This window comes from Peromyscus californicus, unplaced genomic scaffold, assembly GCF_007827085.1.
Source record: "Peromyscus californicus insignis strain IS unplaced genomic scaffold, ASM782708v3 Scaffold_16__1_contigs__length_79575227, whole genome shotgun sequence".
NCBI lineage: Eukaryota > Metazoa > Chordata > Mammalia > Rodentia > Cricetidae > Peromyscus > Peromyscus californicus.
This window is the reverse complement of record NW_026294458.1, coordinates 33,910,547-33,933,865: the sequence shown is the minus strand read 5'-3', so window position 1 is coordinate 33,933,865 and position 23,319 is coordinate 33,910,547. Positions and strand designations below refer to the sequence as shown.

Sequence of the window (23,319 nt, the reverse complement as noted above, 5' to 3'; positions counted from 1 at the left end):
GAAGGCGAACATTTAATGTTACTTTTCCCTCTGGAAATGTATTTGACCAATTCAGAAACTTAATATGAGAATCAATACCAGAATAAAAGCAATCTGACCAGCTCTTGCATTTCTTTGAGATAGCAAACGACTCCATTAAAACAGTGTTTTAAAGAACTGTCTTTGAAGTCAGTAGAGTTACTGTGACAGTGTAAAACTTGCCAAAAGATCTTTAAAAAGTTTCCATGCCAGGAATTACCAGTTGTTTGCATCCACAATGTATTTACTGGATATGAGGCTTTACTTATCAGAGTAAGAATTTAAAGAGGTTTTTGCTTCTGCACCATCAAGAATTTGCAAACTTCTCTAATTCTGCATCTCTTTATTAAATTTTGAAGCTGAAGCCCTAATTTGCATTTCATATAAGATGCCAGTTATTAAAGGGATGGCTTATCTATGTTGTTTCATGGTGCTATATCTTTGGAGTTCTGGGGTGGTTTGAGGAAATCTTCCATTATAAACTTAGGTATCTTAAAAGCTTTACAATTTTGAGGCTTAATAAACCCATCTTGATCTTTGCATCTGATTACAAAAAGTGTTAGAGTTATGAGTTAATGAGGTAGCTTTGTTTTTTAATATAGAAGGGACAATGAGCCTGAAAATAATGTGTTGTTTGGCAGCTAAACTAATAAAAACACACTTTCAGTAAAATCAAACAATTTCCAATTATTATTCATTAGCTAGCATACTTGAAGTGTATGTTTTCTGTACTTCATAAAGGGCATAGGTAACAGCAAGGTCCACATCTTCAAGTGAATCTTGCTGTGAATATCAGTTTTATGTTAGAAATCTTAATTTGTAGTAATGAAGGATTCCTGGCACTACTGTATTAAAAAAAAAAAGAAGAAAGAAAAAGAAAAAAACTTTTCGGAAAGTGTCACAACAGATGTGCCTGTTTTTGTTGTACTCTAAGTAATGCCCAAGTTTCTTCCTAGTGTCTTCCTAAAGTGCTGACTATGTTTCCAGTGGTGGTACGCAAATTAATTTAGATGATTGATTTTGATGTACTGCATCTTCAGCAGTGAGGAATATCAGGGAGTTAAGTGTTAAACAGGTACTTAACTCAAGAAAAAGATACTTTTTTTGAACTTGTACTTTGGCGTCCACTCAGTTTTTAACAGCTTGACCACCAAGGGCAGCTTTTAAAATTGGCTTGACTGGTATGGTATCTCTCTTGTGCTTTGCATCGGCTGTTTCCATATTTTTCAGTTATAACTGAGGAAAGTTTGAGTTCGGTTTCACGCAGGATGCATAGTCCTTTTAACATTTTAACATTTCAAAGGTTATCATTCCTTGGAATGCCAGGTGCAATGATCATAAAGCTGTCCAGATTTACCCAGAAAATTCCCATATGTTAATGGGGATCCTTGTCATTTTTTCCCTTTCAAAGAAAAAAAAATATATGATGGTTATTGAAACAAATGCCAGTTAAACAAGAGCATGCTTAGGAAGGCAAGCCAGTAAGGAATTCTATCTAAAAATATAAATAGAAGATGAGAAAAATGAGGGAATGAAATACTTAACAGATTAAATTCCGTGGAATGTTTGACTTCTCCCTAAGAATACATAGTTAAATTATACCCATCAGTTCAAGGGTCTAGGTAAGTGAAATAACTCTACATAAAAGTGAGGAAGTTGGATAAAAAGAAAGGGACAGTAATTAAAGAAGCCTCAAAATACTGCAAAATGTTGGCTAAATAATTTTATGAGTAGTTAAACACAGACCTCAGAAAGACTCCAGGGGTATAACAGAAACTCTCAGAATGGAATAACTAAGATCCTAAAAATGACAGGTTATATTTTTTTTGTAAAAGGAATATTGAAATTACTTATTTAAAAGGAGAAAAGAAGATAAAAATAGTTAATACAAACTGGGCAGTGGTGGAGCACGCCTTTAATCATGAGGCAGAGGCAAGAGGAGCTCTGTGAGTTCGAGGCCACCCTAGTCTACAAAGTGAGTTCCAGGACAGCCAAGGCTACACAGAGAAACCCTGCCTCAAAAAAAAAAAAAAGCGGGGGGGGGGGGGGGGGAATTAAAACAGCTGTATTTCTTAAACGTATTTGACTGAGTTGTGTGCAGTAGAATCTTACTTCCCAAATAGCATCTGAGAACTAAGCAGGTCTCTTGAGACAATGTATGGTACCCTCTGTATCTATAGAATCTTTATAAATTGCATTTGTTCTAAGCTATTTTATTAAACAAAAGCACCGAATATGCTCGCCTGAACTGATTTTACAATTTACTGTTTGAAAATACCAATCTTGAGTGCGTGCTAAAAACGGAGGCACCGTTCCTAGATATTCTGATCTGGTGAGGCCCAGAAACTTAGATTTTAACCAGTACAGTAGGTGGTTTTTGAAGCAGGTGGGAAGTCCTTTGGCAAACTCTGGCATAACAGACTGATGGCTAAAGAGCAGGGTCACACCTCTGAAATTGTTGACTACTGAGGTCTGGTTCAGCTTCCCCAGATTTAGGCTGTATTTTCATTGTGCTCAGTGCTATAGTGACAGAGCCCTTGTCTCTGTAAATATCCCTGTATTAGCGTGGACAGGACAAGGGACAGAGGCTTTGCACACAAAGAGCCTTAGGTTCTACTCTGCTGTCTTTATTGCAGACTGGTTGAGGGACTTGGAGCATGTCACCTCTCAGTTTTAAAACTTCTTTTATTGTATGTGCAGAATGTAATTACTATACAATACACAAGATAATAGCGTATGTAATGGTTCTTAGCTGTAATCAGCACTCAGTATATATTGTGTCTATGTTTTATTGGATAAGTAATTAAGGAAGGAAATAATAATAATAATAATAATAATAATAGCCAGGAAAATGAAAAAACTAAGGCGTGCCATAGTGTTTTTTGGATCTGGGAAAAGGCTAACGTCCTTAAAAAGTCAGAGCCTGTTGTTTGGGATATAGCTGTGTGGTGGAGAGCTATGTGTTCAAAGCTCTGGCTTTAGTCCACCCTCCACCTCCCCCACCCCCAAAAAAAGACATAGCATAGGACAAGTGGACAAGAAAATGACTCTTCATATATCATGGTGGTTAGCTAAGAGCATTGAGCATTTTTTTTCCTGATAACTTTTATGAAGGCTGGAATGGCTTAGAATTCAGTGGTTCTCAATTTGTGGGTTGTGACCCTTTTGGAGGTGGCATATCGAATATCCAATTCATAACAGTAGCAAAATTACAGTTATGAAGTAGCAATGCAATAATTTTTATGGTTGGGGTCACCACCATATGAGGAACTGTATTAAAGGGTTCACAGTATTAGGAAGGTTGAGAACTACTGTCTTAAGATCATGTGTTCCTTAACTTCCGTTAAGACACATAACTGATGTTCTCATATGGGCATCATGATTTCCCTTAGTGATTTAGTGAGACACAGGTAATATTTTTCAGGGCCTCACACCTAGTTCTCTGCCCTGAAACTATATCCAAGCCACACTGTGGGTTTTTATAGAGGACATCTGTGTGATTAAAAACCATTCCTTTCCTTATCAAGAAGGTGTATCAGAGTATAAATAAGAATGATATAATAAAAATCTTAAGTTTCCTCGTGAACACACGTGTAAAATTGTTTATAAACTGTGGTACTTTAGTCTAACTAATTATTCAGGGCATTCTTCGTACGCCATTGAAATTTGCCCTTTGTCAAGATGAATTCTAGTGTTTAATAAGTTACACAGGAGAACATAAAAAGGAAGGGTAAGTTAAGAGGGTGGATGGGACGTGCGTGAACCAAATCCCTGGAAATTTTAGTGTAAAAACCAAATGCTGGGGAAAACAACGTGAGCTCTAGTGCGAAGAAAGTATAGACGTTAGGGTTCTCAGTGGTGTTGTTTCAGTTTATACATTGCTTTGCACCTAGACATTCATTTTTAGATACTCTCAACTGTCACTTAATTTATGTGAGTGAATTAAAATAAGTAACTTTTGTATTTCCTAAGTTTTAGGATTAACATTGCCAGGAACTCCTTCCCACTTTATGAATTCTAATTTGTCACATTTTTAAATCCCCAATACATTGATAAGATTTGTGTATCTTGAAAATGCCTTTATACTTTCACGTATCTTGGATATAGATTCACATTATTGAAAAATTAAAGTTTTTTTTCCCCCAAAAACTTTAGTCTGAGTGTTACAGGGGTTGTTTAAATTATTTTCAAGCCCACTTAAACCGCACGTTTAACTTTAGATAAAGCAATATATGTTTATTGTTTGCTCTATTGTAATCTAGCTAGGAATTTTATATATGTGCTTTCAGCGTTTTACTGTATTAAAACCCGCGAAAACCCTAAGAATCTGAATCTTGATTTGTATAGAGAGGTATGGGCTTTAAATAAGGAGAGGTGATCTGTTGAATGAACTTAGTTCATAGAGTGAATTATTGGCTAGTCCCACCTACCTACCTGTTCAACCTCAAAGAACATCTTTTTGCTGACTTTAATTTGTGATCAGCCGTCTGGTCATTTTGACTTCACTGTAAGCTTGTAACTGCTTAGGCTGTGTCTGTGGAAACCCTGTGGTTCTACATGTAAGGGTGTAAGGCACAGGGGTATGATCCCGGGGAAGCCCAAGTATTGTCTTTAATGTCTGTACACTCAGTTGAGCGGAGTGAAGGGCTCCTGGACTAGGAAGGCTTACATGCACAGACTGGTTAGCTCACATTTCGATGAGTTTTCATATTTTCCATTTTGTTGTAGTTTTTAGTTTTATTAAACAAACACAGATCTCTAAAAGTTTTCGAACCGCTAAGTCATTTCTTAGAATGTGAAAACAATGCAGGCAACCTTCACAATGTTACTAGAGGTTTCACGAAACAGTTATTGTCGCTTACATGTGTTTCTTCCCATCAAAGAAATTAAAACAAAACAAAACAAAACCGGGCGGTGGGTAGTGATGCAAGCCTTTAATCCCAGCACTTGGGATGCAGAGACAGGTGGATCTGTGAGTTCGAGGCCAGTCTGGTCCACAAAGAGTTCTAGGACAGACAGCCAGGGCTACACAGTGAAACCTGGATTTGAAAACAAAAACAAAACCCCAAAAACCAAAAACGAAAACATAGAGTGTTTTCTAAAAATTCATTCTGTTCTTAGATAAGAATATTTTGGGGTTGCTTTATAGAGATTCTGGATTCCTTTTTTGTAATTAGGAAATGGTAAGATTATGCCTTTTACTTTTAAATTCTTATAAAACCACCGTGGGCAAATGAAAAGCTTGCCATGAAGATGATATATGACAGTATATAGCATTCTAAGAATAAAGTAACACCTTGTCTGGTTTATCATTATGCTAAAATTTTCAATCAGTTGTCATTGATAGACACTGAAACTGTTATGCTAAAGAACTGTTGTTTTGATAGTGCTTTCATCATTGATATGACTGTACTTCTTGATGTAAGAAAGCTGAAGATTAAGGACTCGGGGGTTTTATTAGTGATGTTGATTATTGTAGTAATACATTCTGAGTTGTCACCTCCCCCCCCTCCTGGCCTTTTCTTTTTTTTTAAAGACGAGTTCTTGTTTTATAGTCCAGGCTGGTCTTGAACTCATAATCCTGCTTCCACCTGCCCAAAAGCTGGGATTATGGGCCTGCACGACCATGCCTGGCTTTTTTATTTTATTGTTTTTGGTGTGTCTTTGAAAACGTACTTAAGTGTAGTTCGCTGATTAATTACAAATGGAGTGTAGTGGTGCCCAAAACAAAATGAGAAAGAAAGAAATCTGTGTGTAGCCCTCAGACTTGGACCATCTTCTGAGTTGTGGCAATCTTAAATTTCTATTTTTCTTTCTTCCTTCTCTTTGTCTTTCCCCTGCCTTCCGTTTATCTTCGGCCACTTCCTTCATCTCTTCTTCCCCTCTCTCCTTCTTACCCTTCCTCCCTCTCCCAATATCCCTCTGAGCCTGCACTCAGTAATATGGCCTGCCAACATTTTAAAATGAGAATATGGAGGTAAATTTAATTTTTTAAACTTTCATTTGATTTTTAAAAGTGTGTAGGTTTCGAGTCCTTTTAGTATTTAGTGCTGCTCGTATGATAAAATTGTTGGTAAGTGAGTTTGAGAATGTAAACTGTTCCTACATGTGAGTGTCAACTGGGATAGTGTTGTGAGAAGCTGTTAACAGGGTTCTGTGAAATGAAGACACCTGTTGTTTTGATGAAGTAGATTGAACTAAATTCCCTGTTCTTATTTTCGAAGGTGATAGGATGACTGTGTATAGTTTGATTAGTACTCATTGTAAACCTGCCTGTGTTTTGTAGAACTGTTTCCCAAATCGTCCTTTACACTGGGAGGAGGAGAGAAAGCTAACTTGGGACTGAGAGGCCTCCTTTTACTAGTTTACTTTCCATAAAAACTTTTGGATGAGAAGTGTCCGTTTTAATGATAAAGAAACCGAGTCTCAGGATAAGTAATTTGTCTGAGGTCACACAGCTAGTGAGGGATTTTGCCAGGTGTAGACTGCTAGTGTGCACTGCTGTGGTCTCCTGGGGCTTATTCTATATTTACCTGCCATTAGGGCCACATTCCAAGAAGCTAGACATGAAAAGGTTTGGAAAAAATTTCCACAAAGAAGTACCCAGATTTTCTTTCTCTGAAAAGAGAAGTCTTCATTCTGAAATGATGGGTCTCTTTTCCTTATCACTTTTAAAGGATTTATGTGAGGTCTCTGACTTGAGGCCTAATGCTTGAGATCATTGTGAAAGGCAAAACCAGCTCCAAACTTAGTTTACAAACCAGTCAGCTTTCTTTTCTGTTCATTTGTCTAGTATGGAAGTTCCCATAGCCATTATTCCTTTTAATATTTATTAATTCCTCTCACTCGTCAGTAGGAATCATTGCTTCTTTTATGAGCAGTTGACTTTTATTGACTGAATAGTCTGTGATGTTTATATTCTGGGATTTTTTAATACCCAATCAGTGAATATATTTTATCAGAGGAATTGACAGTACAATATAGGGAGTATTGTGAGGTGGTTTTCTGACATTTACTTTGAAAGAAAAGTTAATATTAGTGGAAAAATTAGTGAGTGTATTTTAGTTCACAGCATTCATATCTGAGTGCCCATTGATCAAACATGATCAAATGTATAGAGATAGTCAGAAGTTCCAAATTCATCAGTTTTTAAAAGTGGGTTGAGGAGATAATGTGTTTTCCCTTTATTTTACCTAAGAAACCTGTTTCTATTTCTATTGTGCTAAGTACAATATATTCCATAAAATAAAAGTTTGCATAGGAGAATATTTGTGTTTAAAAATAGAAAGTAACATGGTTTGTTACTAAGATCTATATTCATATGAAATCAGATTTTTTTTTTTAAGATTTATCTTTGTGTGTATGAGTGTTTTGCCTGAATGTGTTTGTGTACCACATGCATTCATGCAGTGCCTGTGGAGGCCAGAAGGGGGTGTCAGATCCCCTAGAACTGGAGTTACAGGAACTGGAGTTACCGGACTGGAGCTGCCAAGTGGGTGCTGGGAACTGCATCTCTCCTGCTGCTCAACAATCCCTCACCCCCCAGGATTTCTCTGTGTAGCCCCAGCTGTCCTGAATTTCAGAGATCCGCCTACCTCTGAGTGCTGGGATTAAAGTTGAATGCTGGAATTAAAGGCGTGTGACACCACCACACAGCTAGGTTGTATGTGCCAGTTACCTTGTGTTTTTTGTTTTTGAACGGGGGTGTCTTTTTTGTTATTTTGTCTCCCCCCTCCCCCCACAGCCCTTGGAGCTGAGGACCGAACCCTAGGCCTGTGTGCTTTCTAGGCAAGTGCTCTGCCACTGAGCTAAATCCCTAACCCCTCAAATGTTTTTTAAGTCTAAAAATTCAGCGCTGAGCGTAGTTCAATCATAAAGGATTGTAAGTTTGTTTCTTAGAATGGGCCTCCTTTCCCTTATTCATGAAACTTGTAAATACCACAGTTTGGTAAAGTAGCATTTGTGGGTAGTCATCTTATTAGAATATTGCTTTTCTTGCATTGGTTAGATAGTGCTGTACCACAGGTGCTGGCCTTTTGTGGATTGTTTCCTCCTCCCACCCCTCACTGCTTTCATACTGTTCTCATTCAAGTAGGTTGTAACTCGAATTACTTTAATTTATGATAATTGACACACTTCTTTCAACTTGATATCTTAAGTTATACTCAAATAACAATATTTTCCAAATAAAGAAGTTTGATCAAGTGCTGATGAATTTTAACTAGTCAAACTCTTGTCAGTTTAATTCCACATGTCTGGATCAAGTGCCCACTGTGTGCTGATACTTGACCTAGACTTTGGAGATCTAAAAATAAATATAAAATAATTCTTGTCCTCAAAGCAAACATGTAGCCAGAAGATATAATTATCAGTCATATACATTAATATGTACTAATTGTTCTAATAGTTGGGGTGTAAAATAGTACTAAGTAAATACCAGTAAAAAAACAGGTTAATTCTAGCATAGGTGTTGATCCCTGAAATTTGGGTGGGAGACCTTCTTCCTTGTCTTTGTCCTAATTGTCATTAATTATAAAACTAATTTGTCTGATTACCAAGGTCTGTTTTTAAAAATTAAGTTGATAGTTGGTGGTGGCGTATGTCTGTAATCCCAGCATTTGTAAGACAGAGATTCTGGAGAATGGTGGCAAATTCCAGGTCTACATAATGATTTCCAAGCCAATCAGGGCTAAATAGTAAGACCCTTTCTCAAAAACCAAACCAAACCCCAAAAAACAACCCCCCCAATCAGTCTCAATAAAAAAAAAAAATCAAATTTGTAATGTCAATTTTAAGTTTATTTGAACATCAGTACATCCTTTTGATAGATTTGTAAGACTACTAACTTTTGGTAACACTTAATTCAGAGTTGTATTTCAGTCAAGTTTTTAAAAGTTTGCTTTATAGCTATTGCTATTAATGTCATTGTCTGTAATGATACCGTGATTGAACAGAGTGTTTTTGTGATATCCTAGAGAGGATTCCATATGCACCAATGTTAAAAGCACGAATATAGATAGAATAGTACATTTGAATTAGATGTAAAAGGGCCCAAAGACGTGCCAGTGTAAATACGTACGACAGTCACTAATACTTTTACTTACCTAAATTATACTAATTAGAAATACCTTAATAATATTTCTAGTACAAGTATTAGCATGGATTCTATAGAAGCCCATGAGAGATAATAGTAAGTGTGCCTAGTTCCTTTGTCAAGTAGTTTTCAGGTCTCCCAGGATGTTTTCAACCTGTACTTAGATTTCTAATTTCTTATTTAGGAAGCTGGGGGACTGGTGGATGCTCCAGTTTGGTGCTTATTTTCGTTTGCTTATAATGAATAGGGTCTGATTTTATCATCGTGGCTTTTGTATATTTTCACCTAGTTTCATCTGTGGCCCTTTCTCGGCTGGTGACTTCTGACTGTCAGCCCAGTGTAGAGTAAAACTTTGTTTCTAAAATACTGTACGCAGTGTTCTCAGTTGTCAACTCAGGATGCTTTTGTAACAAATGTATTCAGAAATGGTATCATAAGGAAGAAGCTAATCTGGGAAAATGGTTCTTTATAAAGTCACATCATGGATAATTACTGTAATGTTTTCATCAGAGTAGCAAAGAGGACAGAAACACAGCCATTAATAATCTAAGTCTTTTTTCCATTCTTGTTTTGGAACCATTTGGTTTCATTGTAGAGCAAGCATTAAATCTCATTATTTCCCAATCCTCATGGGAATAATGAATGTCTTTACAAGTCTCATATGTAGACACATGTTCTGATCTGATTTGGTGCTGTAAAAGCCTGGGTTTTGTTTTATGCTAATGGTTTTCTACCTATAATCTCTGTGTAAATAATGCAAATTGTACATTTTCTCTAATTTGAAAGGCCTTGATCACTCTGTTTTTTACCCAGAGCAGTGCCTCTGAGGACGCACTCACATGAGTAGTGATGAGCGTATCGTGTAAAACTGTTGTCCTGAATCACTTGCTTTCTTTTTAATTTCCTTAAATGTGATCCTCTGTATCATTCCTGATATATAGACTTCAAAATGCAGTAGGTAGCCTTTGAGCCCAATATGCAGATCTTAGGAATTAGGAAAAATGTGTATTTTTTCTTCATTAATTAAAAGGTTTTCTAAAAGTTTTGACTCAGTTTGATGGTATAATTTCAGGACACCTCATATTTATTTCTAATTGATACTCACTTAACAGTGGCTACTGGTTTTTACAGATTGAAGTTTTATTGCCAAATCTCAATGTAATCAGTGTTCCCTAAAGTATATATTGGGGAACTGCATAAGTACAGCATTATTTTGCTACAGGTGTCATAGTACATGATTGCAAATTATACTACAGATAATAATGATTATATTATACACAGGTATAATAACAAAAGCAGTTTAAAAAGATACATCAACCATTGAAATCAAATAAAGAACCACAAAATGAACCTACACAGCTGTAGCCAGCCAATTAAAAAGCTTTATTTATTTACTTAATGTGTGTATGTCTGTGCTTTTGTGAGTATATGCCTGCCCATGTGCAGAGACTGGAAGAAGGCGTCTTATATCCTTCTTTCTCTCTCTGCCTATTTCTTTGCATCTAGGTGTCTCTCTGAGCCTGGGACTTTCATTTTCTAGGCTAGGCTAGAAGTCAGCCAGCCCCTCCCTTGTTTCCACCTCCCTTGATGCTGGGGTTACAGACATGCAAAGGACTACTGACTTATTGCATTGGATCTATGATCCAAACTGCCCCTCATGATTGCACAGCAGTTGCTTTTAATTGCTGAGCCATTTCTACAACCCCCTCCCCCTTAATTTTTGACAACGATGTAAAAAACAGACATTGAAGAAAAGACAGCCTCTTCAACAACTGGTACTGGGAAGTTTGGATAGCCACATACAGAAGAATAAAATTAGATTTGTATTTTTCACCCTGTATAAAATTAATTCAAGGTGGATCAAAGACTGAACTTAATACAGAAACTCTGCAACTGCCAGAGGAAAACACTAGCAGACACTTAAAGGCAGGGAAGACCTTCTAAAAAGGTCTCCAAATGATCCCAATAGTTGACAAATGTGCTTGCATGAGGGGAACTTCTACACAGCGAGCAGTCATAAAGTGGAGAGACAGCAGGGAAAGCAATCTTTGCCAGCTATACATTTGACTCTCTAAAGAGCTCCAAAATATAACATCAAAACCCATATTAACTGTTAAATGAATTGAACAGTTTTGGACAGAAGAAACAGAAATGGCCGATATATATTTGAAAATTATTCAGCATCCTTTGTCAGTCATCAGGGAAGTGCACATTAAACTTCATTGAGATTTGTCTCACCTGAGTCAGAATGGCTTATTGTGAAGAAAAGAGAAGACAGCAAATGCCGGTGAGGACGTGGGAAGAGGAACCCCTTATACTAATAGAGCTGTAATCTGGTACAGTTATTATGGAAATCAGTATGGAGGTTCCTCAAAAAACTAAGAATGGAACCACTGTATGGATCTTGCTGTCTCACTCTGGGTGGCCCCTGAAGAAATCTGTAAGTCACAAGAATCCACAGAGTTCCATGTTTATTATTTAGTACTGTGCTGTTTACAATAGTTGATGTGGAATCAGCTTGGATACCAGTCAACAGATGGATGAATAAAGGATGTGGTATGTATGTATACACAGTGTAGGTTTGTTTGTTTCTTTCCTTCAGGAAAATAGGATTGAAGATCATCAGGTTCAGAGAATTTAGATTCACATGAATGTCATGTTTCTTCTCACACATGACATAAAAGTAGAAGAAGACTATGAGAGAAGCAGCAAACTAAGGGAGGACAGAGGTGTGATGAAGAGGAGGAGGTCATGGGATGGGAGATGAAATCATACTTTCATGGAGTCTAGATTTATCTACATATTTTTATATATACATGAAAGCAAAAGGGAGACAGTTTGTAGGGAAGAAGGGGCCAGTGAGAGAGAGGATGGAGGGGTAGTGGAGGTGTGAATATGAGCAAGGCACAACAATGCATATGTGTGAAAATGTCATAATGAAACTCATTATTTTTGTGCCAACTGAAATTAATGAAGAAGACTAGTAATGTTTGCAGAACAAAAAAGACGGTGGCTGTGGTCTTAGGGTATTTCTAATGCAGTAATAACACATACCCACTCTAAAATAGAAAGTTAAGGGCTCATAACATCCATGGGTTATAGGGCTGGTGGATATAGGGTGACAGAACATGATTAAAAACAGAAATTAGGGTTGACTTGAGCTTCAACTTTGCTCGTATCATCATCTCTAACCATCTCCTCAAAATGCTTGTTCTTGTTCAATCTAAATGAGAGAAAATGGACCACTGGAGAACCTAGGTTAATCCTCCTTGGGCCAAATATCTCACCCTAAATGTATGCTCATCCAAGCCTCTGGCCTCCAGGTTTAAAACGATGTTCTTGTCAGTAAAAGAATTTGAGGATGTGTCTTTGATGTCTTTATATTTACTTATAAATTGCATGTAACAGGTTATTGTACAACAAAGTAAAAGATTAGGAAGTTACAAAGGTCATTAAAAAATTCTTATGTTTTCCTCTCATTCCAAATAGACTGTCTTGTTTATATTTTGGGGTTCAAGAACCCCACTCTGGAAACTGCTTATCAAAACTAGGCAGTGCCACACCAATTTTAAGTCGTGTGAGGATCAGGGGCTCTGCCTTGTTCAGTGTTGTTTCCCTTAACATATAGAGCATGGCAGGGTTACCAGAATCCTATTAAATGGATATGCAAATCAGGATGCTTGTAAGGGTAAGAACAGAGTCTAGCTCGTGTCTGAGGAATCTAGTAAGAATGGGGACTGCTTTCCATGGCTGTTTTTTGTGTGCCTAAAAGTGCCTGCCACACAGGGACTTAGCTTCCAGCATAGGGGTGTGGAGACTAGCTTAGCCTAAGGTGTCTGGCAGAGCCCACAGACTGATGGGTGCTATGGGAAGTTTCAGGACAATGTATGGAGACAGGTTCTGTGGAGGTAGGGGGAACAATCAGGCAGTAGGGGTTAGAGAGTTAGCTAAGCTGTCTCCAGGGAATGGCTTTGGAGACCCCAGATCTTAACGGTGAAGTCGAGGCCATCTTAGACAGTGAGAGCTGCTTTTACTCATCTTTGAACCCTGTGTGGTATGTGTTTTAGGATGTGGTTAGTAGGTGTCTGATTGATTTCTGTTGAATTGGATTGTTTTATACTGCGCATTGGGTATAGGAGCTTCTGGCCTATAGGAGCGGATCAGAGGCCTGTAAATGAATGTTGTACTGGCAGTGCTGCCCACACAGAAGTGCTTTGGCGACCTAAACTGCTCTGATCCTATTTCTTCTTCCCCAGTACTAAAACTGGGTATGTCATGTGTCATCCCAACCTTACACTATCACAAGTAGGACTGAATTTATTTGCAAACAGATTTTAGAAAGGTATTTTACATTTTCTCTACTGCTTTGGAATTATTCAGACTTTTTTTTTTTTTTTTAAGGTGGTAGAAATCTCTAGCTAGATTCTGTTCTCACCTGTACCATCAGCCTAGTTCTACATACCCACTTAGAGTGTTTTTTGAGCGCCCATCACGTTCTAGGTGCTGACTTAATGGAACTTCCTACCCTTGGAGTGACAGTTTAAAATTGCCTTTTGTTTTATTGACTGATGCCAGAGTTGGGGAGAACAGACATTCTCTCTCGGAGAAGCTGGCCCATTAGCTTTCTCCTTTTAAAAACTAGCCACATGAATGCAGTCCTTTGCCTCTGCCATACCCATCAAGACAGGTACATGTTTATTTAAAGCAGTTTCACATCTGCACATGAAATAAAAACTGCAGAATTCTAATTTGCTTTTCTAATGCCTTGTAGCAAATGTAGGAAGTTCCCTATTTATTGTCTTTCAAAGACAGCCTGGTCTGTGCAAGCCATCTACAAATGAATGCAAGTTTAATTTCTTCTCTGAGATCCTCTTGCATCTTTGGGGTGATCTCCAAGTAATAGTTAAGACAGCTTTGTTCTTATCTTGTTAGTCATTAAGTTATTATATCTTTATTGCAAGGCTGTAACCGTTACTACTACTGCATGGTGGTAAATCTTACTCTTGTAACTTAGAATCTGTATTGTGATTTAATTGACATGGTCTTATTTGTACTTAAGAATTGTCTGTGAGGTAAGCTAGTAGGATATTATTCCCATTTTACAGACAAAGATGCATGCTTAAAATTAGTGGCTTGACCCAGATGACGGAGTTCGTGCTGGCTCCCCTGAGGGCAAAATTTACATACTCTAGCCATTCTTTTAGAAAGCTGCCTCTGTGCAAGGCAGAGTTTGTCTCTGTGAGCTAAGATTTTTTTCCCCTCCTATTTTCACCTTGTTTAGATTACTGTCACCTAGAATAGCAGTGGTTTAAGAAAATAAGCTGTAGTTGTTTATGTCATAAGGCCTGCAAAATATCGATGAAATGAATCCTAAATTTCTGATGTGCTTAGATGTATTCGTACTTTTAAGTAAGTGTTTAAGGTAAGGTGAAAACTGTCCACTGACAACATTTTTTAGAGCATCTCATGGGAAATAAAAGGACTGTACACTGACAAAAACTGAGCTTTGAGTATGTGTATGTTAGGTTCACCTCATGCTCCCCCTCCCTCCCTTCTTTTCTTCTCTCTCTCTCTCTCTCTCTCTCTCCTTCCTTCCTTTCCCTCCCTCTGTCTTTTTTACTTCCTTCCTTCCTTCCTTCCTTCCTTCCTTCCTTCCTTCCTTCCTTCCTTTTTTCTTTCTTTCTTTTCTTTTTTTTCTTGAGACAGGGTTTCTCTGTGTAGCCCTAGATGTCCTGAAAGTCAGAGATCTACCTGCCTCTGCCTTCTGAGTGCTGGAATTAAAGCCTCTACCCCCCGCTTCCTTTTTAAAAAAATGAATTCTTGCTATTTTGAGCAGGTTTGCCTTGAACTTGGGATTCAAATAGCAATTTACAGATGTGTGTCATATGCTTGGTATTTGTATGTGAGATTCGCAGTGTAGTTACAGGGTTATTGTTTTCTCTTGGGAAACATTTCTGAAATTATAATGAAAATTAATTGGAAACTGTGACTTGACATATAGATATTTGAATGACTCTTATTTCTAGAATACATCCACTTCATAATTTGATGTCAACTAGTGCTTTCAAAGAAGTGGAGACAAATGGTGAAATGATTTAAAACACACACACACACACACACACACACACACACACACACACACACACACATATAATTAGTTTGTGACTTTTAGGAAAGGCTTCATAACCAATTAGAGGATCTAGTATAGCTCTGCCAACTATAAAAAAAAAAAGACTTTTCTATATAAGTTATTTCATGATCAGTTATTTCACTAATATTTAATTTAATTTTTTTCTTTTTCATTAGCGTTTTATATAATGCAGAGGTTGTATTTGTTAGGCTCTGTCTCTAAATCCCTCAAGAGGAAAGAGATGTTATAATTACTGTAGAATAGTCACAGATTGATTACAGTAGAATTTTAGAACCATTCGGTTTTTTTGGGGGTGTGTGTGTGTGTGTGTGTGTGTGTGTGTGTGTATGTGTGTATGGGGTGGTGGTATGTGCAAAACAAGTACATGAAAACCAGAAGTTGACTGTGGCTGTCTTCCTTCCTCCATGTACTTCCACTGTAGTTTTGAGACAGGGTCTCACTGATTCTGCTAGACTGGCCTGCCACTCAGCTCAAGGGATGCCGGTGTCTCTGCAAGGACTGTAGAGCAAGCTGCTGTGGTGGTCTGTTTTAACTTTTTAAAAGATAGAGATACTGGGGTCTTTATGCTTACACTGCAGTTACTTTACTGACTGAACTATATCTTTAGCCCTGCTTAGAAAAAAAAAATTTGTTTTAAAAACAGGGTTTCATGTATCCCAGGCTGGCCTCAAACTTAGTTACTATGTAGCCAAAGATGATCTTGAACTTCTGATCTTCCTCTTTTCATCTCCCAAGTGCTGGGATTGTTAGTGTGCTTCACTGTGCCTGGTTTATTAGACTCAAATCCAAGGTTTCCTGCATGCTAGATAAGCACTCCTCCAGTTGAGCTACATCTCTAGCCCTACTTCCACTTAATTTCTGTAATTGTTATTTAGTATAATGTGCTTTGGTTTGGAAGTGTTAGATCTCCTGGAACTGGAGTTATAGACAGTTGTGAGCTGCCATGTAGGTCCTCGGAATTGAACCCAGGTCCTCTGGAAGAGCAGTCAGTGCTCTTAACCGATGAGCCATCTCTCCAGCCCGCATACTGTTTATTTTATATAGTATATAATGATAGATGTGTTAGAACCCAGGAACTTTCTCTCTACTTTTTATTTAAAGTGGCATAGGAAAAGAGATGCCTTCAGATAGTGAGGTAGAATTCCTCCCCAGACTCGGTGGCCTCACTCCTTTCTGTCAACCCCTGTGATGTAGGAATCCTAATTCTTAACTTTCGATGCAGGAACTGAACCTCAGAGGCCCCGCATCTTGCTCATGTTATTCTTGTGGCAAATGGACTTGGCATTCTATCTCAGTTCATCATCACTCCCTCCCTCCGCCTGCCTCTTGTTCTTTCTGCATGGCGTTTGCACCACTTACTGGACCTGGGTGGACTCCCACTGAATTGTAATGCCTGGGGTTTGAAAGCATGACTTTCCAGCCCAGGATAGAGTGGCCTTTCCTTTATTTGTGCTTATGCATGGCCAAGCAGATTGCTCTGCATAATTGTTCCTCAATAGCTTGTTTCTAGAATCACTTCAAGATTAAGGTAAGTTTGTGAGCTAACAAGTTAATATTCTATAGAGATCAAAAATATAAAAATGAAGTAATTTTAGATTGAAGTACCATGAATCTAAAGAGACTCAATAGAATATTAACTATAAAAAAGATATTCAGATCTTGGAGTAATATATCCCATTATTTGAAGTTTGAAGGAAGTTTCAGATTAAGGAAGTATGATCCAGGCGTGAGTGGCAGGCCTGGGTCTGAGTATAATACCTCTTGGGTTGGTGTTTTGCTATGGAAATAGGGTTAGCTTCAAAATAATGTAAGAACATTAGTTGATTGGTGTCCCTATCTTCACACAGGATTATGTGACTTTTTGTTTCTAGTGAGAATGAAGCTAAAGCTATATGGACACATTCTATGTTCTCTTGCTTTATATGTTACCTTAAAGTCACCTTAATATATTTATTACTCAAAATTACTTTATCATCTTTGTGTGCAAGTTCTCATTGAGTTTCTGATATGACCTGAGTTTGGTGGCTAACATAATAAAATGAAACATTGCTTCAATGTAGTTCCCTGTGTTTAGAGCAAGAATTTTCAAAACAATTACACATTGTTAAATGGCATGCCAGTTTATCAAATGCCCTAAGTTTATTACGGGCTGATCTTGGGAAAAGCCATCTCAGCCTCAGCAGCTCATCCTAATCTTAAGTACAACAGCTTTTAGAACTTATTCTAGGACTGTTAGATTCATTCTGTCCATGAAAGTGTAAATCACTCAAAGCTGATCAGGAGAAAAGAAGTTTGTAGAACCGTAGCGGAGTTAGTTTTTCAACTGACTTGTACACTGTGATGCTTCATGGTGGTTGTGTTAAGAAACTTCTGTGTTTAGACAGTGCCCATCTACCACCTGGTCATGGACTGAAGCCTCTCAGACTCACATGGACAAAACAATGAATTAAGATCCAAGGCCATGTTTCAGCCTAGTTTTTTTCTTTTTTTCTTTTTTTTAGGTTTTTTGAGACAGGGTTTCTCTGTGTAGTTTTGGTGCCTGTCCTGGATCTTGCTCTGTAGACCAGGCTGGCCTTGAACTCACAGAGATCCGCCTGACTCTGCCTCCCGAGTGCTGGGATTAAAGGCGTGCGCCACCGGCCAAGCCTAGTATTTTTACAACTGTCTTTTGTCAGAAAATACCTTCTGTTTTACAGTTCAGGGAGGAAGTCTGCTGTGCCTCATCAGAGTTCTGCTCCTGGGAATTTGCTCGGCAAGTGGACATTATTCAACCTTGATCTTCCAAAGAATAAGAAGTAGGTAGTCCAGATAGGCACCCTGTTCTATTCTTTTGTGTAAATTTTAGAAAAAAAGCCATCCTTTTCTTGAGGTACTTTTTTTTTCCAAATGCTGGAAAATTGTCAAAATAGATCGATTTTCTTAGAACAAGACACTTTATTGCCTTCTGTCAGGAAATCACCTTATAAATGTACAAAACCTTTGTCTCTGATGTAAATGGAGCCTTGTTGAGTTATACATTGTATGACTTACAGAGATGTGTGCAGAGACTCTGCAGGTAGTTATAGACCAGGAAATCATTTCTTTAAACTTAGACATTAAAACATGAAACTCTTCAGCTGGTAAAGGTAGATCTGAAACATAAAATGCTTATTATTTATGGAACTCATTTAACAATTACAAATACAGGACAAAACACTAAGTAGTGGAGACATTACTTCTGCAGTGCAGTAATGACAAAGACTCTATGCTCTATCACACGCCGCTTGGCTTAAACAATTTTATGTATTTTTCAAAGTTAGTCTTTTTTAAAGTTTGATTAAAGAAGAAAAAAATATCTGACATTTATAAAGGGGTTTTCCTTTAGTAGATGGGTGCTGTGATAGAATGCAGAATGACTTTAAGCATTTACTTCTTCTATCCATCATTAAAAGCTAATAGTCACATCATATAAGTGCAACTTGATGAGATATTTAACATACCAAACATGATATTTAGCATGGCAACCTGTGAAGAGGCAAGTGTTCTCTATGAGGATTTGAGTTAAGAGAATGAAAGGGAAAAATGAGCCTTTTATGCATCTTAAGTGGCAGCTAAATGGAAATAAAAGCTTTTATTTTTTGTGGGACAAGGGTGATAACAGATTAGTGGAAGAAGAAAGTTTGAGTGTTGGACATCAGTCTCTAGGGTGGGCTTTCAGAGGGCTGAGGACTGTATAGCTTTAATCTCCTGCATATTTACAAAGATAATAAAGTAGCATCTACATTTGTGCTAGTCCCCTAAAATGATTTTTTTTTTTAAAACAAGGGTGACGATTACTTCCTTACTCTTTAAAGAATGGCAATTGGTGGGTTATTTATCAGGAAAACCATTACTATGTGGTGTGTGTGTGTGGGGGGAGGGGGGTGAAGTTAGCTTTTGTTTTCTTGCTCCAGCTCTCTCAAGTCTGGGTCCTGCTCAGTAGGTAGTGTTAAGTGGTTAAAACCACAATTTTTCGAGGGTTTTCATTCACCTTAGTGATGTACGTGGCTGTAAAACACAGGCCTCCAAACAGATTTTTGCCATGGTGTTCTCTTACCAATCCTCACAGTTTGGTAGAAGGGGCAGTGAGACAACCCTGATTTGTCGGAAAAAAGTCAGCTTGGATAAGGTAGCTCAAAGGTGCTAATTGTTTCCAGCAGGAAAATTACACGTAGAAGCTCAAGGTAATCCTGGACCCTTGGCTTTTATTTAGATCCTGTGAGCTTGTGATCAGTCTGTCTACAAAACTGTAACACCTAACCCGCCTTTCCTGCAGTCTCCTAAGCTCTCAGTAGACTGATGGTTGATATTGGCACACTGCTTTGCATCCATGTTTTCATTTTTTGACTCCAGATTTCACAATAATGTTACTCGTTTCCCAATTATTTGTCATTAATTTCTTATTTTATTTTACCATTGTTAAAAGTTTAGGAAACGTTACTGTGGTTAACTTAAGGATCATTATTTTTAGAGCCAGTTGTCAAAACAGGGTAACGATTTATTTATTTTGGCCTACATAAAATTCAGATTTTTTTTTTTGAGCTTCTATGGTAGACAAGGTCACATGATTAAGCAAGTCATTATTACGATATTTTAGTGATGTCTTTATAGGGTTCTTATTTTATATGAAGTAATTTCTGCAAAAAATTTGTATTAGAAACTCATGAAATTTTTTTATTTTTTAAAGACAAGCAGCATTGGCTAATCTAGAACTCACTATATAGATTAGGGTGGCCTGGAACTCACAAAGATTCACATGCCTCTACCTCTTGAGGGCTGGGATTAAAGATGTACACCATCACACTAGACTAGAAATCTGAATTTTTGCTTTCATTTTAGTTTATGGAAAAACTTGGGACTATTGAGTTAAATAACTAAACCTTATATTTGCATACAAATCTGTAGTAACTATATGTTAATCTAAAAAATGCAAAATAAGGTCGTGTTAATTTAAGATATATAATCATAATATTTGGGACTAGTGAACTATTTTATTTAAATATAAGATGTTATGGTTATTTTATATAAAAGTGATGCATGGTTTGTTTTTCTCCCAACTACTGCTTATTTTTAGAAAGAAAAATAGTTGTATTGATTTGCTGAGTAATTTCTTACCCGACCAGTTTCTGCTATGGTCTTGTAACATAACTGCTCTGCTAGTTCACTTATTCTGGCTTGTGAGTAATGAGTATTTTAGGTAAACTTTACAATGTTCACAGTGAAAGATTAATCAATGCATGCTGCTTTGCTCTAAAAATGTTTTAGCTTTTTAATTAGAAATTACTAAGTTGTTTTATATCATGAAATAATACTAGAAAACTTTTTGTGAAAGTTTATATGAATAGTTAGTTCTCTTTGAATCTTAGACACAGGGTGATGGTGCAGGTCATATTAAATATACTACAGAACTGTAAGGATAAATTGGAAAGAATTTATGATGTCTCTTTAAACAATGTCTTTTGTAAACTAGTGGTATTGGTGATTATTCACAACATACCTGCTCAGTTAATCTTACTGAGCATCATGTCATCTTAGTTCTGCATGTGATGACTGTTCCTTGCTTGACATGATAGTACCTGGTTGAGTACCTTTTATGTAAATGAGCTTTAACGGCTGGATAACGTATAAAGAATTTAGAGATTTTATGATCACATAATTTTGAGGTCTGATCAGTTCTAGATTTCTGTGACATGTATTCCAGTTGATTTACTTTTAGCTTTGTATTTGTCTGAACTTTGAAGAAATGAATAAAATGTGACATTAAATATATGTAATTATGATCTATTTGTATACAAGTTACTCTTCTAAATTTTCAGTCTATTAAAAGTCATAATAATAGTAGACATAATTTACCTGAATCCCCCAACTTGTCTTCTCTTCTGTGTTTTTTTTTAAATCTTTTTTTCTATTCATTCACACATTTTGAGGCAGGGTTCTGACAGGGTGAGTCCCTTGCCGGGAATCACATAAGAGAGGCCACTATCTAAGTCCAAAGCCACTTCCTTTTCTGCTGCCCTCAAATGCCTGGGGTTTTTCAGTTTCTGGACAGTTGCTTGTTTTCTCGTTTGCTTAGCTCCATTTTCAATATCTTAGATATAACTCTGGTCCCAGGTACACTCTCATAAATTAAGTTGGTCTTTTACATATTCACCTGGGAGGTAGCATGCTTTAGAAGTATGATCATGTGTCATATCAGACCACTCATACTGGAATGTCATGCATGACACTCTTAGCGATGTGAATGTGGGTAAGGTGCATAACCTCCACATCTTCTGTTTTCTTCATCTATAAACAAAGACAATATTAGTTACTCTTTGGAATCATTTTCAAAATTAAAAGATGTAACCCATATAAAGTACTTGAATGCTTTGCATATAGGCAGTCAGCATTTATATAGTCATACTTTTTTTTTTACTAAAAAGATACTCCTGTTTATTTAAAGTGTTTTCAAGTATATCTAACTTTATATTTATATTAATTTGTCTGTTCAAATGGAATATGTAATCTTACATGTCATTTATAATGAAAAAACAAAATTCAGAAAATGAAGTTTTTTTTTTTAAGTAGTGAGGTGGGAGATACTGATGATGCAGAATAGTATACCTATAAAGATGATAAGGAAGAAGATAGCTAGAACATTATTTAAATAAGAAATGAATTGAAATATTTGTTCAATAAACATTTATTGAATTTACTGTGAGATAGGCACCACTTTAATCCCTAGACTATATTACTGTTAATAAGATGGTTGTAAATGTTAGCTTTATGGAGCATACTTTTTAGTGGGGGAAAAACAGACAAAATATGTGAGCTGTCTATGATGTTAGTCGCTTGTATGTCAAAGGAAAAATAAAGCCAGGAAAGGAGGGTGGAAGAGTGGAGGTTGCTCTTTTCTCTATGGCTTGTTATTCACTGGGGGTCATACTCTGTACAGAAGTGTACAAGTCCCGAGGGGTGTGTTCCAAGATGGTAAGAATGTTGTTGACCTCAGGGATGCCTGTCCTCTTGGCTTTCCTTGCACTGCGTTTACAGTGCATCTCCCTGTTTGGAGGCATTCCTGTTCAGTGGAAAGGCAGTAAGTGCATAAGGACTCCTCTGTTGTGCTTGGAAGAGGACGCCTGATACTTTGGATGCCCTTTTCTGTGATTGACAGAATTAGGGGCAAACCACACATATTCCTTGCAGCTAAAGTACTCATACATCTTTTTAGTTTTTGTTTTCAATTCATGGTAGAGGTTAAGTGAGTTAGTAATACACACTTAGAACTGAGAAGAACATAAAGAGCAAATCTGCCTTGTTTTATTTTGTTTTTTGAGACAGAATATCAAACTCAGGACCGCCTGTCACAGACTCCCAGGTGCTGCACTGGCTAGCATGTTTTCTTAATTTCTTAACTTAAAAATATACAAATACTAAGAAAGGTACATTTAAATTTTAAATTAATTACAAGAATCAAGAAAAAAGGAAAATAATTAATGTTGGGCTAGTATTTTCTTTTCTAAAAAATCTTAGGAGTCTAGATCTTCTGCCCACCTCTGTACATTCATTTACAGACTTTCAGCATATATTTACTGAGTAGACAATGAAAATGTCACATAGAGAATAAGGGTAGGCAATGTACTTTTATCCCTGTGTGTGAAGAGTGTATACTATATGATGGGAGAGGAAGTGTAGAAATAACCTTGACCTTAATCAGGCAACACAGGAAGAAGAATCTAGCACATTTCTGGAAATATAGTATATGCTCAACACCTGTGAATGCATGTATTGATTTTCGAATAAAGTGGTTAGTCATTCAAGAGAAATACAGACAGCATGTTGAAGATGTGGGGATCCAGTGGTGTTTGACCTGGTTTTTAGGGATGTCTGGATGCGGTTAGGGAAACTTGAAATGGGCCTCAGAGATTGAATTGGATGTGAATATATTTCCCTGAGTATGGAGAGATTGCCTTACTACTTAGTTTTGTATTTTTTTTTTTTTGAGGTAAGACTGAATAGGCTGGTCCATAAATATTTGTTGACTGAATAAATAAGGGGA

The 23,319-nt window shown here is 37.1% G+C and overlaps 1 protein-coding gene across 9 annotated transcripts in view; it reads left to right on the top strand.

Annotated features, from left to right (window-relative positions):
- Positions 1–23,319, top strand: part of Bbx (BBX high mobility group box domain containing) — a 247,743-nt gene that overhangs the window by 5,328 nt on the left and 219,096 nt on the right. For 2 of the 9 annotated variants that reach the window (XM_052740857.1, XM_052740850.1), the window contains exon 3: positions 17,960–18,058. The exons of the other annotated variants lie outside the window; for them this stretch is intronic. The gene's annotated coding sequence lies outside the window, so the exon portion shown is untranslated. The remainder of the gene's footprint in view (positions 1–17,959; positions 18,059–23,319) is intronic. 9 annotated transcript variants of the gene reach the window in all.